The 19,878-nt window shown below is 40.5% G+C and overlaps 1 long non-coding RNA gene across 1 annotated transcript; it reads left to right on the top strand.

The window, feature by feature from the left end:
* Positions 1-6,276: 6,276 nt before the first annotated feature.
* LOC132605081 (uncharacterized) lies at positions 6,277-9,242 on the top strand. Its single transcript, XR_009569018.1, has 3 exons — positions 6,277-6,572; positions 7,958-8,010; positions 9,007-9,242. It is a non-coding gene; the product is annotated as an uncharacterized LOC132605081 (long non-coding RNA).
* Positions 9,243-19,878: the final 10,636 nt, after the last annotated feature.

Genomic DNA, 19,878 nt, shown 5'->3' with positions numbered 1-19,878 from the left:
TGCTCCGGAACAATGGAGCTCTCCAAATAGCTGAGTAGAAGTCTTAGGCTGGAGGATTACCAAACCGAGTGTCTGTACCTGCGGGCATGAAACGCAGCCCCCCGGAGAAAGGGGGTCAGTACGAGGATTGTACTGAGTAGATAAAGAAAGAAATACAATAAAGAAGATTATGTAGAAGATAACAAAAGGAAAGTATCATAATCAAGAATACCGATGTATCTGTGCCTTACGAAATGAGAGTTATCCATTTCTATATCATATACCATACCCGGCCCATTATGGGACTCGGTGAATAAAGTCATCATATACTATACCGACCCATCATGGGACTCGGTGCCATAATCATGTCATCATCATATATATATATATATATACATACCGTACCCCGGCCGTCTAGTGAGGGACTCGGTAAACAATGCAGTGAAACTGTGCACGAATACATACCTGGCCCGGGACTCGGTGAAAGATATATTAACGGCATGCACAAGCAGAATAATGAGAAACCATATGCAAACTACATCATCATTGAGACTCAACATAATAATTAGAATTAACTAACACTTGAGAATCGAAGACAACAGTCATGTCAAGTACCCCTCGAATGTCACTATGGATTATATCAAATAAGACTTCAGGAATCATAAACACGTATCAGGACATAAGGAAATAGCTTCTGGAAATCAAGAACATTAGCCATCCTAGTGTCTCTAAGAATAGGAGCTTCTTTGGAGTTTATACATTCGTCGTCTATTTGTCTCACATAGATCATGCCGAAAAGAAAGAAGGGTTAGCTTTACATACCTTACGTCGTCCTAGGAACTCAACTTAATCACGAACTTTCCACAATTAGTATGCCAAACCTATAACCATAGGAATACGTACACAACTTCTGAAGGCTTTCGTATATTGTGTACATCAATAATGATTCAGTTCGAAAATGAAACGGATAGCAGTTCCCCTAATATTTAACAACCATCACTCAATCAACAAAACCAACAACAATGACAACAACCCAATAACCTCTCTTAATCCCTTTTCAACTCAAATCATTAACATCTAAGATTATACACCCAACAGACCAACATACGCTTCATATACGATACCTTATACACTTCTTTCTTCCAAATTTATGAGCCATATTAACAACAACATGACAAAAACATCAACTACTATCCATATAAAATTAAACTACTTCAATATCATTTTACTAACAAGCTCAAAACAGTCCACCGAACTACAACATCGAAAATACAATTTTTGACCTTTACTTCGCAAGATCACAAATACATGGAAAAGAGTATAATACCACCATGAACAACAAGAACAACGACACATACACATACTTATAACTATATTCCCATGCCTTCAACACAACCAGATCATCCTCAAATACACTACATGAACCTCTAATCCAATTCATGTCCCAACAATACCATATAAATAATTAATAATCAAGATTCCTTCACTTTTAACACATAATCAATAACAACAACAACAATCAAACCCAATTTAATTGTAACAACTCCAATTCAGCCCAATCACAACACCAACGAAATCATGCATTTTCTTACTTCCAATTCCACTTAATAAGAGTTAATCTTACCTTTTCGTTAGCTAGATCAGATCCTATAACCACACACACCAATTTCACCACTTCTCCTTCCTCAATTCAACTTCCAACGTTGTTGCCTCCTTTGGACGTGTAGAACACAAAAAAAATTACAACTTTCCTCCCAACATTTGAATTGGCCGTGAGCTAAAGTGGCAGCCATGGCTGTTTGTAGCTTTCTCTCTCAAAATGGAGTTTGTGAAGATGAATTATGATGATGAATATGTATTTTGAGGAGTCATCAACATATATATATATATATATCCTTGTTGACACGTGCCCCACTTGGCATGTCATCATTCATGCTTTATATTTTTTTAATGATTAAGTCTGGTGGGGCCCACTTAATGGTGTAATTAGCTTAATTAATCATTAATCCCCACTAATATTTCCACACTAATAGTAATTAGTTAGCAAACCGTGCAATATTAAAATTGGGATTTAAAAGTCCTTGTCTCATATTTCCAAAATCCTTGTCTCATATTTCCAAAATAATCTTATCCTTGAACTTATGTCGATTAGCTTACGAATAATCCAACGTACAAAAATACGGGATATAACAACAAACTTATAACTGAACTTATCATCAAGAGATACATTTAATCAATTCCTCTATTGTACGAACACTGACTTACCTCTACGACAACCAACCCATTATCATATAAATACATATTCTGATAACGTAGCCTCAACGAAGTGACTTACCTCTGTAACTTCCAATATCATCACTCACTTTCTTCTGTCGATACCGTTCTTCTGCTGAAATCAAGGGTTAGTATAAGGAATCTCATTTCCTATAGCTTGGTTCTGTCGCACGATCTTAGATATGAAAGAAGACTAACCATCCTAAATGCCCTATAGCCTCCTGTTTATAATGTTGTTGTTATGAACATTGTGGTATATTGTATGTATGTTGAATATGTGAATTTAGGTGTTAAAGAAACAAATCAAATTGAAGTACGCAAGCAGTCCAAAACAGTGGACTGTTTTAAGGTTAGAAGCAAATTAGAGAATGTTGAATATTGATTGTTGCTATGAACGTGTAGTGAAAGTGAAGCTTAATGATTCAAGTTGAAATTGAAATGGTTTGTGGGCTGTTATAAGAATAAATATGATGCTGAAACAGTTCCGATAATCGCATAAGTAATGTTGTAAACGTGTTGTTGTCGTTGTAATTGAAGTTGGAAAATTGCGAAATAGAAATTGTAGTGTTGTGTGTGCTGTTTGGCCATGAGTATGGGACAGTTTTGAATGATGTATGGACTGTCCAAAGTCCCTTAAATCATGTTTATACAAGTTTGGATTGATACATGAAAGAATGACTAGCAATATTAGCTTGTAGCACTAGTTGGTTTGAATGCGAACGAAACGTCGTCTAAATGTTAGAAAGGGATTGTGAGTGTCAAAATACGTATCGAATTCCCTCGTAAACTAATCATAGCTTGTGATATCTTGATATAGGATAAGTACCATTGGGCAGAAAGTACAAGTTATTATACGACTAAACGCTAAAGGTATGTAAAGCTTATTCCTGCTTTTCTTGGCATGTCCTAGACGTAAGTATGAAATGATATGAACCTTGGGGTAAATTCTATTCTCTAGTTCCATGCATGACTTATGATTCTATATTTCCTTAATGCTATTGTCACGAGCCTACTACATGATTGACTAATGAATGATGTATAGAAGTTCCTGCTCTTAAAAGAATGGCATGAATAAAAGTATACTTGATTTTCAAAAGCTACATCATGAAAATTGATACATGTACATGAAAGCTGAAACGTTCCTTGCTATGGCTTATAATGAGAGTTGAAAAGAATTGAATATGATTATTATCCCAATACTTTAGAGCTGGTTAGTTGCTTATCTATTGAGTCTCAAAAGATGCATTGCATATATTTGGTTGCTTATTATTCTGCTCGTGCTTATCGCTATATCCTTCACTGAGTCCCGGGCCAGGACACGTTCTCGTGCGCACATCTACTATATTATTACCGAGTCCCTCATTAAAGGGCCGGGACACGTATATGTTTATGTTTATGATGCTATGACTATATTCACCGAGTCCCTCACTAGAGGGCCGGGACACATTAAATATATATGATGATATGATGATATGGAGATGGTGGCCAGGAGGGCATATATATTCCTTATTACCGAGTCCCTTACGAAAGGGCCGGGACACGTCTATGTGCATGTTTATGATACTATGATTTTAATTACCGAGCCCCTCACTAGAGGGCCGGGACACGTATATATGTTATATACAGAATGATTATGCAGCTTTGATTACAAAACACTATATTGGCATTGATATGAGAATGATACAGATGAAATATGTTCAAAGGCAAGTCTTTATGAAATTCTGTTAGTTGCATTGAGTCCTATACATTTTATCTCAGTATGAGTCTATCACTATGTTTCATGCTTTACATGCTCAGTACATATTCCGTACTGACCCCCTTTCTTCGGGGGGCTGCGTTCATGCCCGCAGGTACAGACGTTCATTTCGGAGATCCGCCAGCTTAGGACACTTATTCAGCTATTTTGACTGCTCCTTTGTTCCGGAGCCTAGCTTGTGGTATAACTCCCTTATGTTGAATTCATATGAGTTTATTTGGGTACGGCGGGGCCCTGTCCCGCCATATGATACGGTCATTACTCTTAGAGGTCTGTGGACATTTGTGTGGGTCTGTTTATGGTTGTTGACGCATTTTATGATTATGACATATGTTTGGGGCGTACCCATTCGTAATGGCAGCCTTGTCGGCTTGCATATATATGTATGTTTGGTATGTTGCATATCGTGGTAGCCTTGTCGGCTTGCGTAGAAAAATATATGTTGTTGTTTAAAAATTGTAACTCCTCAGGAGACAGGTGCCTACGACATACAAAAAAACAAAATTTTGACAGCTTTAAAACAACACCATACCTTTTTAAACAAATAAGTTCATGACATACTAGTTATAAATGATTATAGTTAACAAGTGACATGAGTGTCCAATTCGGGCACTAGTCACGGCCTACGGGGTTGGGTCGTGACAGAAGTGGTATTAGAGCGGTCCTTCCTCGGAGTGTCTACAGGCCGTGTCTAGTAGAGTCTTGTTTATCGATGTGTTGTGCACCACATTTATAAACAGGAAGCTACAGGACATTTAGGGTGTTACCTTTCTTTCATATCTAAGACCGTGCGATAGAACCCAGTCATAGGAAATGAAATTCTTTATACTAACATTTGATTTCAGCTAAAGAACGGCATCGACAAAAGAAAGTGATTGATGATATTAGAAGTTTTAAAGCACGCAGGTAAGCAGGGGTACGAAGAATGCATGTCGGGTAAGGTATTTGAAGAACGATTGAAATGTAGAGTTAAAGATTGAAAGTGAAGGTAAACAGGAAAGTGTAACAGGTGCAGTTTGGATTAGACATACGAGGTAAGTCCATCATTTTCATGCTGTTGTTAATATTGGGAGCCCTGTGTGGCTATGATATGATGTGATGTGTATATATATATATATGTTGGCCCTGTGAGGCATTGTTGGTATTTCCTACGTGCAGGTTCTGGGATAGTAAGGAAATACAGAGGGAACTCTGCTAAAATTTTCCACAAGTATAAAAGGAAATGATAGGGCAATTTGGAAGGGTTTGTGATAATAAAAGATGATTTAGAAAAGGCTAGAAAATCTTATTAGGGTGTTATATGAGGTACCGACTGAATTGATAAGCAGGGATAAATTATGACGAGTTTATAGTTAAAAGAAGTAATAGTATGATTAAGACAAGAGTACAAAAAAAAAAAAGAATTGTGACGGATGCGAATGTATTGGTAAGACAGGTTGTGAAGGATAAAATTGACTAGGAAGGGTGAAAGGTTAAGTTTTCTTATACAACACTAATGTAACATTCGAGGACGAATGGTCCTAAGGGGGGAAGAATGGTACACTCCATAATAATTCGTGCTACTGTGTTAAAACAAGAAAGAATGAGTTAAGAAGGTTCAAGGAAAGTTAATCGAGTTAGTAAGAATATCGTTATATATATGGTTGTCTTAAGTATCTCGAGGTGACATGGTAACCTAAAGGATTTGAAATCGCGTTATGAGTATGTATATGAGGTAATGCGAGTGACCTTTTAAAGTATTTGAGATTATTAGTAATGATATAGAAGATGGACAAAATATATGAACATACTTTTGCGATTGGAGTTTCGTCGAAGCTGTGTGAGTTCTCTAATTATGTTTAAGGTTATTGTGATTCTCTGGACCTTTCGAGATGTGTATATGGATATTTATTGATGTATACAAGTGTGTATATGTATGCATAAGCGGTTACATGAGGTTGGAAGAGGATTAGAAGTTAAACGAAATGAATCGGAACAACTTCAATAAAATCTCGGACCCGATTTTAGTCTATATTGTAGGATTCATATCTCCTAGTATATGAGGAGTTTTAAGGTATTTCAAAAGCCTAAAACGAAATTCATCGAGTCTAGTTCGCAATGAAACAAACCGCTTGTCAAAACGATATCAGGGTAATGAGATATGGACGATGCAAGTTGGATGAGCGGGGATTAAGACTTAAATGTTCACAATTTTTCAATTGTGGCCGTGTGGGCCCCACAAACACAAGGCAAAAATCAAATTTTTTCCCATGCTCAGTTGGGGGAACGTGCAAGACCCCTTGGGCAGAAAAATATCCAACTTTGTTGACCAAAAGTTGCATGCCAACTCATTTTTCCCAATGCCACAAATTGAACAAGAGAGAGAAGCTCTCATCTTCTCCAACTAGAGAAAGAGAGCCACGGCTATGGCAGCTCCTCCACCACCAAAAAAAATCAGTTTTCTTCCTCAAATCAACTCCTCATCTAGTGTACAAGAACGTGTAGTAGTTGTTGGAAAGAAACAAGGGGGTGTAGCACCTCAATAGGGTTGAAGATTCGGCCAAAGTGAAGAACAAGTTGTAAGGTAAGAATGTTTATTGTTCTTGTGTTGCATGATGATTGGAATGTATAGTTCATGAAGGTTGTTGTTGGATTGTTGTTGTAGTTGAAGTAGAGAATGAGCCGTGAGTGTTGGGGAAGCCATGGTTGGTTTCATTTTGTATGTATTGTTGGTGAATTGAATGGGTGTCAACATATGTAAATGAACAAAGATTGTAGAAGTTGGTTTATGATGTTGTATGTTGGTATTGGACTGTTTTGTGAGGGAGTTAGTGAACTGTTTTTACTTGATATTTTGATTGTTATTATCATGAATTTCATGATGGAAATGAAGGTGTTTAATGGTTGGAGTTGAAACTAAAATCATTTGTGAGTTGTTGTAAGGATTATAGAAATGACGATGTAGTTTAGTTATGTACGAATTGATGTTGTATTTGTCGTGTGGATAGCTGGTCATAACCTACTGAAAATATATGAAAAGAAGGCATGAAATAATGTGTAAGAATCATAGGTGGTTTGCTTAGTATGTTCGTAAATGTTTGCAAGAATTCCGAACATTGTTTAGGGACTGTTTTGGACATGTTATTGGACTGTTTTGGACATGTTGTGGTAATGGACTGTTTTCTAAAAAGTTTAAATGAGCCATGTGTTGTAGGCTTTAATGGAATCATGTTTAACCTCCTTGTACATGTATTGGAAATGGATTGAATGTGTTGTGGTTTGGATGAATGGATGAAAATCATGAAGTTGTTATAGTTGTGTTGAAGCCGTGTAAAGGGGCTGTTTTAGGGGAAATTATGGACTGTTTTGTGCCAAGTTTGGATTGTTGTTGTTATGAACATTGTGGTATATTGTATGTATGTTGAATATGTGAATTTAGGTGTTAAAGAAACAAATCAAATTGAAGTACGCAAGCAGTCCAAAACAGTGGACTGTTTTAAGGTTAGAAGCAAATTAGAGAATGTTGAATATTGATTGTTGCTATGAACGTGTAGTGAAAGTGAAGCTTAATGATTCAAGTTGAAATTGAAATGGTTTGTGGGATGTTATAATAATAAATATGATGCTGAAACAGTTCCGATAATCGCATAAGTAATGTTGTAAACGTGTTGTTGTCGTTGTAATTGAAGTTGGAAAATTGCGAAATAGAAATTGTAGTGTTGTGTGTGCTGTTTGGCCGTGAGTATGGGACAGTTTTGAATGATGTATGGACTGTCCAAAGTCCCTTAAATCATGTTTATACAAGTTTGGATTGATACATGAAAGAATGACTAGCAATATTAGCTTGTAGCACTAGTTGGTTTGAATGCGAACGAAACGTCGTCTAAATGTTAGAAAGGGATTGTGAGTGTCAAAATACGTATCGAATTCCCTCGTAAACTAATCATAGCTTGTGATATCTTGATATAGGATAAGTACCATTGGGCAGCAAGTACAAGTTATTATACGACTAAACGCTAAAGGTATGTAAAGCTTATTCCTTCTTTTCTTGGCATGTCCTAGACGTAAGTATGAAATTATATGAACCTTGGGGTAAATTCTATTCTCTAGTTCCATGCATGACTTATGATTCTATATTTCCTTAATGCTATTGTCACGAGCCAACTACATGATTGACTAATGAATGATGTATAGAAGTTCCTACTCTTAAAAGAATGGCATGAATAGAAGTATACTTGATTTTCAAAAGCTACATCATGAAAATTGATACATGTACATGAAAGCTGAAACGTTCCTTGCTATGGCTTATAATGAGAGTTGAAAAGAATTGAATATGATTATTATCCCAATACTTTACAGCTGGTTAGTTGCTTATCTATTGAGTCTCAAAAGATGCATTGCATATATGTGGTTGCTTATTATTCTGCTCGTGCTTATCGCTATATCCTTCACTGAGTCCCGGGCCAGGACACGTTCTCGTGCGCACATCTACTATATTATTACCGAATCCCTCATTAAAGGGCCGGGACAGGTATATGTTTATGTTTATGATGCTATGACTATATTCACCGAGTCCCTCACTAGAGGGCCGGGACACGTTATATATATATGATGATATGATGATGTGATGATATGATGATATGGAGATGGTGGCCAGGAGGGCATATATATTCCTTATTACCGAGTCCCTTACGAAAGGGCCGGGACACGTCTATGTGCATGTTTATGATACTATGATTTTAATTACCGAGCCCCTCACTAGAGGGCCGGGACACGTATATATGTTATATACAGAATGATTATGCAGCTTTGATTACAAAACACTATATTGACATTGATATGAGAATGATACAGATGAAATATGTTCAAAGGCAAGTCTTTATGAAATTCTGTTAGTTGCATTGAGTCCTATACATCTTATCTCAGTATGAGTCTATCACTATGTTTCATGCTTTACATGCTCAGTACATATTCCGTACTGACCCCCTTTCTTCGGGGGGCTGCGTTCATGCCCGCAGGTACAGACGTTCATTTCGGAGATCCGCCAGCTTAGGACACTTATTCAGCTATTTTGACTGCTCCTTTGTTCCGGAGCCTAGCTTGTGGTATAACTCCCTTATGTTGAATTCATATGAGTTTATTTGGGTACGGCGGGGCCCTGTCCCGCCATATGATACGGTCATTACTCTTAGAGGTCTGTGGACATTTGTGTGGGTCTGTTTATGGTTGTTGACGCGTTTTATGATTATGACATATGTTTGGGGCGTACCCATTCGTAATGGCAGCCTTGTCGGCTTGCATATATATGTATGTTTGGTATGTTGCATATCGTGGTAGCCTTGTCGGCTTGCGTAGAAAAATATATGTTGTTGTTTAAAAATTGTAACTCCTCAGGAGACAGGTGCCTACGACATACAAAAAAACAAAATTTTGACAGCTTTAAAACAACACCATACCTTTTTATACAAATAAGTTCATGACATACTAGTTATAAATGATTATAGTTAACAAGTGACATGAGTGTCCAATTCGGGCACTAGTCACGGCCTACGGGGTTGGGTCGTGACAATAAGTCATTGGGCCATAAATAATAGAAGGGAATTTTAGGCCCAATGCATGATGTGGCCGGCCATGGAGTGGCCCAAGCCCACAATTTTTATTAAATTCCCATGTGTTAAATTAACATAAGGGATATTATTATATATAGCCATCTCTATCCATTAGAAGACTTAGGATAGAAATCAAGAACAAGAGCAAGAAGAGAGGGAGTTTCGGGTTTGCCCTAGGAAATTGGCTAGCAAAAATCTTACTCCAAAAATTATTCTCTTGTTGGATTTTCACTAATTCAAAGTCCCTTTGCAACTTGGTGTAGTTGGCTTGGAAGGAAGAAGTCTTGGTTCCTCAATTTGATCACTTGTTCAAGTAAAGAAGACTAGAGGATAAGGTAAGAATTCATCCCTTATTTTTGTGTTGTGATGTTTTGTTTGTGTTGTAGTATGTGGGAATGAGTTGATGGTATGGAAAACTGGAAGTTTTCAAAGTGGGTTTGGAATATGGTGTGTAGTCGTGAGGGTATATGTGTTGTATACCTATAATGTGTTGAATTTATGTTATATTCTAATTGTGGTTGTGGTGAAATGCATGTTGGAAATGAAAATTTAATGAATTGGATAGAAGTTGGTAGTGGGGTGTTTGGCCGTGTGGTATGGGGTGTGTGGAATGGAAATGGATTAAGTTTGTCTAGTGTGTTAATTGTGTTGTTGTGATTCTTGCAATGTAAATGAAAGTAAAATGATGTGAGTTTGCTTTGAAATGGAATGTAGGAACTTATGTCGCTTAAGTATGATTTTACGACATTATGAAAATGAAGTTATTAGGTTGCAAATTATGATGAGTATTGATGAATTTGGAAGTTGGAAACATGTTATGAATATGTATGCCAAAGATTAGAAGCTTTGGATGAAATATGACTTTGGCGGAAAGTTGTATATTATGTATATCGGGTGTATAATTTAAGGAAGCGATATGAAATGCTTCTAAACTATATTGTGATGATCTAGATTAATGACGAATGTGAAACCATTGAGATTTGTTTGGAAATTGAAGATGAAATAAAGGCTAAGGCATTATGTCGGCAAGTAGAACTAGTTATGTCATATTGTGTATTATATTGATTGTTGTTGTTGTTGTGGGTGTTGTTGTTGGGTTGTTGATGATTGTTTTGGCCGAGTTGAATTCTCGGGGGTGCTATATGTATAGGGGAGGTGCTGCCGAAATTTCGGTAGACATATATGAGTTAAGTTGAATTCGTAGAATCTATAACTCACAATTGGTAAACTTGACCATTTGCAGATTTTTGACAAAACGGGAAGTGAGTTTGGAGAGGCGTAAGGAGCTTGAAAGGTATGTAAAGCTACCCCCGATCCTTCTTTTGGCATGCCTAAGTATGTTAAGGTCGGGTTCGGGCCTCGTAAGACTTTCTGGCCATCGGAACCCGCAAGTAAAAATCTCATCTTTTCCTTCAGTAGAATTGAACCATTTTGGTATGCTTTTCCTGAGATTATGCAAATTTGCTCTAAATTACTTGGAAAGCTATAGAATGTCCGTAAAACCCTTTTAGGTGACCCCATAAGCTTAGAGGGCATAATTTGAGCCCGCCGCCTTGTTTGTCCCGAGGCGGGCCCGCTATCCCCGGTTTTGCCCTTAATGTACTTAAGTCTTCTTTTCGAGCAGTTTTTAAAAGAAACGTTTTGACTACTATTCTAATTACCTAACGAACATTGGTTTAAATATTCCACTAAGTCCGATAAATTGTTTTGACACTCGGAACGATTTCAGAAAGATTATACTTCTGTAATTCATTATGATATCCGAAACTCGTTTACTATGTTCCCGTTCGACTTCATTGGATCGGTTTGTCTTTGATATGCCTCATCGAGTCTATTAAAACATTTATGATATTTTAATTGCATTAGTCTCTCACTACTCCACTCGTGGACGCCCCAATGTTTCCCACACTGAGCCCGGGCCAGGATATGTTGTCAAGCGTGATCCTCTGCATTGTTCGCCGTGCCTCGATGTGAGGGGGCAGGTATTCGCGTACATGGGTTAGTGGAGTATGCTGTGTCATGTCCGCTTTTTCTGATATGATTTGCTATGGCCATTTAATATGACGTATTATGATACGGGGTTATGCCCCTTTTCTGATTCTTCTGTGTTGTGGCACCAGCGTCGGGAGGGTGGCCACGTTCTGTCTGCCGAGTCCCTTGGCAGGGGCCGGATTTGATATGTCATATGCTTCTGTACCCACTCTGTATGTTTTGAAAATATATATCTGATACTTTGGATTTTCTGTTTACTTTCTGCACGTTCTGTACCAGTTATGAGTTTGTTTCTGTAATTCAGGCTTTACATATTCAGTACATATTTCGTACTGACCCCCTTTCTTCGGGGGCTGCGTTTTCATGCCGCGCAGGTACCGACGACAGGTTTGCCGATCCGTCTATCTAGGATATCTTTTCTGCCATTTGGAGCGCTCTTTTATTCAGAGCCATCTTTTGGTACAGTCTGTCACTTCTATATATGTATATTCTCGTTCATGGGTACGGCGGGGCCCTGTCCCGCCATATGATTCTGTTGGTCTGTTTAGAGGTTTGTAGACATGTTTGTGGGTTGGGGTCTTTCTGTACAGATGTGTGTATATGTTGTGTATGGGCGATCCCATTCGCCGCGGCGGCCGGTCCGCATATATTTAAATGTTGCTCTGTTGGCCCTGTGTGGCCTTTGTTGGTATTTTCTGCGTGCAGGGTATTTGGGATAGTCCGTAAAACAAAGGAGACTCTGCCGAATTTTTTTTGGAAATTAGCTATATTTGAAATAAAGCCTTGTCGGCTTCTGCTATATACTGGAATGCGTTTGAGTGCCCAGATCGGGCACTAGTCACGGCCTACGGGGTTGGGTCGTGACAAAAGGGGTATCAGAGCGGTTCGTCCTCGGAATATCTACAGACCGTGTCTAGTAGAGTCTTGTTTATCAGTGTGTTGTGCACCACACCTATAAACAGGAGGCTACAGGACATTTAGGATACTACCCTTCTTTCTGTCTTAGATCGTGCGATAGAGCTGTGTTATCAGGATGACTCCTCCCTAACGAATTGTTACCTTTGCAGTTATGCCTCCAAAAAAGGCTACAGCGGCTCAAAAGGCCAAGGCAGCAGCTGTGGGAGAGACTAGTCGGGCCCAGAGGGTTACCAGGGCCCATGCACATATTGCTCCTGATATTTTGCCCCCGGCAGAGGGCTCTTCCACACCGCCACACGTAGAGGAGATTGGGGCAGCAACAGCTGCAGGTCGAGGGGCGGCTCCACCGCCAGCTCCCGAGATTCCAGTACCTGAGCCTCCAGCTCCACGGCCAGGGACTGAGGATCAGACTATGAGAGAGGCAGTCCAGCTATTGACCAGACTTGTGGCAGGACAGGTTCAGGGGCACGGATTTGGAGGTGACCGAGCATATAGGCGTGACAGTTCGAGAGCTCGTGAGTTCTTGACTTGTGGCCCTCCAGAGTTCTTCGGGACAAAGCCCGAGGAGGATCCTGAGGAGTTTATCAGGAAGATGCGGCGCACCTTACATTTGATTAATGCTGAGGAGTTTATCAGGAAGATGTAGCGGTAAATTGGTACGAGTCATGGGAGTTATCCAGAGGCGACAGCGCTCCCCCAGCAGTTTGGGATGATTTTTCTCAGGCTTTTCTTAGCCATTTTCTGCCTCCGGAGTTACGGCGGGCCAAGGCTGACAGATTCTTATTGCTGAGACAGAGGGGCCGCAGTGTTCGATAGTACAGTATGGAGTTCGACTCATTGGCCCGATATGCACCTGCTGTGGTAGCTACTATGGCTGACAGGATGCACAGGTATATTATGGGGTTGGACCGGTATTTTGTCGACATTTGCTTGGTATTGGCCGCTCAGCCCGATATGGATATTGCCCGGATTCAGGCGCACGCCCAGGGCATGGAGGACCGGCACAGGGGTCATCAGCCTGATAGGAGTCAGGATCGGATACAGCCCAAGAGGGCCAGATCATCCGGGTATTCTGGAGATTTTCGGGGCAGACAGCCTCAGCAGCCGCAGCAGCCTAGCAGATATCCGTCCCAGCCGGCACAGAGCGTACCTCCACAGCCTACAGGTCGCAGATTTGATGGCCCAGGTTATTCAGGAGCAGGCCAGAGCTCCAGGGCTTCAGGTTCGCGGACAGATAGGGGTTCTGGTCAGACGAGGCCACCTAGGCCTTAGTGTTCTTATTGTGGCAGATACCATCCGGGAGAGTGCTACAGAGCCACCAGTGCATGTTTTTCTTGTGGCCGTCAGGGCCATTCTGTGAGACATTGCCCGTATAAGGGTAGTTCGGGTGGTGCAGCGCAGCCTACCAGATCCGCCGCCGGGTCGTCATCTTCATCAGTGGCTATGCGCCCTACAGGGATGGGTACATCAGCACCGGCGGGTCGCGGCAGAGGTCGTGGTGGAGTTTCTGGTACTAGCGGTCCTTCGAACCGCATTTATGCTTTGGCCAGCCGCCAGGACCAGGAGGCATCGCCTAATGTCGTTACAGGTACATTATTGGTCTTCTCTCGGTCTGTGTATGCATTGATTGATCCAGGTTTGACTTTGTCATATATTTCGCCTCTGGTTTCCAGTAAAATTGGTATAACGTCTGAACCTATAGAGCCGTTTGAGGTAGCCACACCGATTGGGGACTTTATTGTAGCGAAACAGGTATATAAAGACTGTTCTGTAACTGTATATGGCCAAGACACTAAGGCAGATCTAGTGGAATTAGATATGATTGAATTTGATGTTATTATGGGAATGGACTGGCTAGCCTCCTGTTATGCTAATGTTGACTGCCAAAATAAGGTAGTTCGTTTCCAGTTTCCCGGGGAGCCAGTTATAGAATGGGCCGGTAATACAGCATCGCCGAAAGGTAAGTTTATTTCATACCTTAAGGCGAAGAAAATGATCAGAAAAGGTTATATTTATCATCTGGTTCGGGTACAAGACCTGACAGCAGAAACGCCGACTCTTCAGTCAGTTCCTGTGGTTAATGAATTTCCAGATGTATTCCCGGATGAGATTCCAGGCCTTCCTCCAGAGCGGGAGATAGATTTTACTATTGAGTTGCTTCCAGATACTCAGCCTATATCTATTCCCCCGTACAGAATGGCACCGGCAGAATTGAAAGAACTGAAAGAGCAGTTGAAGGATCTGTTAGAAAAAGGCTTCATTAGACCCAGTACTTCGCCTTGGGGAGCCCCGGTATTATTTGTGCGTAAGAAAGATGGGTCGCTGCGTATGTGTATTGATTATCGGCAGCTGAATAAAGTAACTATAAAGAATAAATACCCCTTCCCCAGAATTGATGACTTGTTTGATCAGTTGCAGGGCGCCAAATATTTTTCGAAGATTGATCTTCGGTCGGGCTATCATCAGGTACGGGTACGAGAGGCTGATATTCCTAAGACAGCGTTCCGGACCAGATATGGGCATTATGAATTCAGAGTTATGTCTTTTGGGCTGACTAATGCTCCTGCGGTATTCATGGATTTAATGAACCGGGTATTCAGGTCGTTCTTAGACATGTTCGTAATTGTATTTATCGATGATATTCTGGTTTATTCTCGGTCCGAGGCAGAGCACGCAGATCATCTGAGAGCGGTATTAGGGGTACTTCGGCATCAGAAATTATATGCAAAATTTTCTAAATGTGAATTCTGGCTGGCTTCAGTGGCATTCCTGGGGCATATTATTGCAGCTGATGGTGTCCGGGTGGATACACAGAAGATTGAGGCCGTGAAGAATTGGCCCAGACCCACGACGCCCACAGAGGTACGTAGTTTTCTGGGGTTAGCAGGCTATTACAGAAGATTTGTGGAAAAGTTTGCTTCGATTTCAGCGCCTTTGACAAGGCTAACTCAGAAGGGAGCCAAGTTCCAGTGGACTGATGCTTGTGAACGAAACTTCCAGTTGCTGATAGAGAAGCTGACTACAGCTCCAGTTCTGACTCTTCCCGAGGGACCAGACGGGTATGTTATTTATTGTGATGCTTCTGGTGTGGGGTTAGGCTGTGTATTGATACAGCACGGCCGAGTTATAGCATATGCCTCCCGACAGCTCAAAAAGCATGAAAAGAATTATCCTACTCACGATCTGGAGCTTGCAGCGGTGATTCATGCCCTGAAGATATGGAGACATTATTTATATGGCGTTCATGTTGACATCTATACAGATCATAAGAATCTCCAGTATATTTTTTAGCAGAAGGAGCTTAATTTGCGGCAGCGGAGGTGGCTAGAGCTCCTGAAAGACTATGATGTGGATATTTTGTATCATCCGGGCAAGGCTAATGTTGTTGCAGATACACTCAGCCGGAAATCTATGGGCAGCTTGGCAGATTTACAGCCAGACAGGAAAGAGATAGTATGTGACATTCATCAGTTGGCTAATCTTGGGGTTCGTCTGGCCGATTCTGGCGGTACACGGATTTCTGTTCGAGGGATTTCTGAATCATCTATTAAGGAAGATATCAGGCGGCATTAATATGAAGATCCTGTTTTATCTCGGTACAGAGACACAGCCTATGATAAGGAGAAGACTCCGTTCGAGTTTACACCAGACGGAACCTTACTAAACAGAGGCAGGTTGTGTGTACCTGATATTGCGGGGCTACGACAGCAGGTTATGGGCGAGGCACACTATGCTCACTATTCTGTTCATCCTGGGTCTACGAAGATGTACCATGATCTTAGATGCCTATACTGGTGGGATGGTATTAAACGGGATATCGCAGAGTTCGTCGCCCAGTGTCCAAATTGTCAGCAGGTCAAAATTGAACATCAGAAACCGGGTGGACTGTTGCAGGAAATGGAAATTCCGACGTGGAAGTGGGAGATCATTAATATGGACTTCATTACAGGTTTGCCTCGCACTCCACAGAAGTATGATTCCATCTGGGTTATTGTTGATAGGCTGACAAAATCAGCACATTTTCTCCCCGTCAGAACTACTTATTCCGCTGAGGATTATGCCAGGCTTTATATTAAAGAAATTGTGCGACTTCATGGAGTTCCTATATCTATTATCACTGATAGAGGTGCCCAGTTCACAGCGAACTTCTGGAGATCTTTTCAGGAAGGATTAGGGACTCAGGTGAGCCTGAGCACAGCTTTTCATCCTCAGAGTGACGGACAGGCCGAGCGCACTATCCAGACACTTGAAGATATGTTGCGGGCCTGTGTTATTGATTTCAGAGGTAGCTGGGAGGATCACTTACCATTGATTGAATTTGCTTATAATAACAGCTACCATTCCAGCATCCAGATGGCTCCGTACGATGCTCTGTATGGCAGGAAATGCAGGTCACCTATTGGCTGGTTTGATATTGGCGAGACAGAGTTAATTGGCCCTGATATGATCCAGCAGGCCGTTGATAAGGTGAAACTTATCCGAGAGTGACTATTGGCAGCCCAGAGTCGACAGAAATCATACGCCGATAAACGGCGTCGTCCTTTGGAATTCCAGGTTGGTGATTGGGTATTCCTGAAGGTATCGCCTACGAAAGGCGTGATGCGGTTCGGCCGAAAGGGTAAGCTCCGTCCGCGTTATATTGGGCCTTATCAGATTATTAGAAAAATTTGAAATGTCGCCTATGAGTTAGATCTCCCATCTGATTTGGAAACGGTACATCCGGTATTCCATGTATCTATGCTCCGCAAATGCATCGGTGATCCCTCCAGAATATTTCCTGCAGATGATATTCAGGTGACGGAGCAGTTATCTTACGAGGAGCAGCCCGTAGCCATTCTAGACCGCCAGGTGAGAAAACTACGGAACAAGGATGTAGCTTCTGTCAAGGTGTTGTGGCAAAACAATAATAGGGAGGAAATGACATGGGAAGCCGAAGAGGAGATGACGAAGAAATATCCTCATTTGTTCCCTATGCCCTCAGGTAATCTTGAATCTTTGCTTAATTCCATTTCAAAAATGAATGTGTGCCATATGTGCTGTCTATAAACAGAAACTCCCCCAAAGTATTTTCAGACCCCTATAAGATTAATTTAACATTCGAGGACGAATGTTCAAAAGGGGGGGAGGATGTTATATCCCGTGTTTTCACACGTTTGAAAAAAATTGAAAGATATTGGATTTTTGAGAAATAAGGTCAAATTTGATTTTTATTTAATATAGGAGTTGTGCATGAAAGAATGGGGTCGTGGAAGTGTGGAACAAGGTTAAGGGTAAATTTGAAATTTTGGAAATTAATTTCGGGAATTACAAAACATGGACTATAAGTCATTGGGCCACAAATAATAGAAGGGAATTTTAGGCCCAATGCATGATGTGGCCGGCCATGGAGTGGCCCAAGCCCACAATTTTTATTAAATTCCCATGTGTTAAATTAACATAAGGGATATTATTATATATAGCCATCTCTATCCATTAGAAGACTTAGGATAGAAATCAAGAACAAGAGCAAGAAGAGAGGGAGTTTCGGGTTTGCCCTAGGAAATTGGCTAGCAAAAATCTTACTCCAAAAATTATTCTCTTGTTGGATTTTCACTAATTCAAAGTCCCTTTTCAACTTGGTGTAGTTGGCTTGGAAGGAAGAAGTCTTGGTTCCTCAATTTGATCACTTGTTCAAGTAAAGAAGACTAGAGGATAAGGTAAGAATTCATCCCTTATTTTTGTGTTGTGATGTTTTGTTTGTGTTGTAGTATGTGGGAATGAGTTGATGGTATGGAAAAATAGAAGTTTTCAAAGTGGGTTTGGAATATGGTGTGTAGCCGTGAGGGTATATGTGTTGTATACCTATAATGTGTTGAATTTATGTTATATTCTAGTTGTGGTTGTGGTGAAATGCATGTTGGAAATGAAAATTTAATGAATTGGATAGAAGTTGGTAGTGGGGTGTTTGGCCGTGTGGTATGGGGTGTGTGGAATGGAAATGGATTAAGTTTGTCTAGTGTGTTAATTGTGTTGTTTTGATTCTTGCAATGTAAATGAAAGTAAAATGATATGAGTTTGCTTTGAAATGGAATGTAGGAACTTATGTCGCTTAAGTATGATTTTACGACATTATGAAAATGAAGTTATTAGGTTGCAAATTATGATGAGTATTGATGAATTTGGAAGTTGGAAACATGTTATGAATATGTATGCCAAAGATTAGAAGCTTTGGATGAAATATGACTTTGGCGGAAAGTTGTATATTATGTATATCGGGTGTATAATTTAAGGAAGCGATATGAAATGCTTCTAAACTATATTGTGATGATCTAGATTAATGACGAATGTGAAACGATTGAGATTTGTTTGGAAATTGAAGATGAAATAAAGGCTAAGGCATTATGTCGGCAAGTAGAACTAGTTATGTCACATTGTGTATTATATTGATTGTTGTTGTTGTGGGTGTTGTTGTTGGGTTGTTGATGATTGTTTTGGCCGAGTTGAATTCTCGGGGGTGCTATATGTATAGGGGAGGTGCTGCCGAAATTTCGGTAGACATATATGAGTTAAGTTGAATTCGTAGAATCTATAACTCACAATTGGTAAACTTGACCATTTGCAGATTTTTGACAAAACGGGAAGTGAGTTTGGAGAGGCGTAAGGAGCTTGAAAGGTATGTAAAGCTACCCCCGATCCTTCTTTTAGCATGCCTAAGTGTGTTAGGGTCGGGTTCGGGCCTCGTAAGACTTTCTAGCCATCGGAACCCGCAAGTAAAAATCTCATCTTTTCCTTCAGTAGAATTGAACCATTTTGGTATGCTTATCCTGAGATTATGCAAATTTGCTATAAATTACTTGGAAAGCTATAGAATGTCCGTAGAACCCTTTTAGGTGACCCCATAAGCTTAGAGGGCATAATTTGAGCCCGCCGCCTTGTTTGTCCCGAGGCGGGCCCGCTATCCCCGGTTTTGCCCTTAATGTACTTATGTCTTCTTTTAGAGCAGTTTTTAAAAGAAACGTTTTGACTACTATTCTAATTACCTAACGAACAGTGGTTTAAATATTCCACTGAGTCCGATAAATTGTTTTGACACTCGGAACGATTTCAGAAAGATTATACTTCTGTAATTCATTAAGATATCCGAAACTCGTTTACTATGTTCCCGTTCGACTTCATGGGATCGGTTTGTCTTTGATATGCCTCATCGAGTCTATTAATACATTTATGATATTTTAATTGCATTAGTCTCTCACTACTCCACTCGTGGACGCCCCAATGTTTCCCACACTGAGCCCGGGCCAGGATATGTTGTCAAGCGTGATCCTCTGCATTGTTCGCCATGCCTCGATGTGAGGGGGCAGATATTCGCGTACATGGGTTTGTGGAGTATGA

The sequence above is a fragment of the Lycium barbarum genome, chromosome 8 (assembly GCF_019175385.1).
Source record: "Lycium barbarum isolate Lr01 chromosome 8, ASM1917538v2, whole genome shotgun sequence".
Taxonomy (NCBI): Eukaryota; Viridiplantae; Streptophyta; class Magnoliopsida; order Solanales; family Solanaceae; genus Lycium; species Lycium barbarum.
This window is presented reverse-complemented; position numbering and strand designations above follow the sequence as displayed.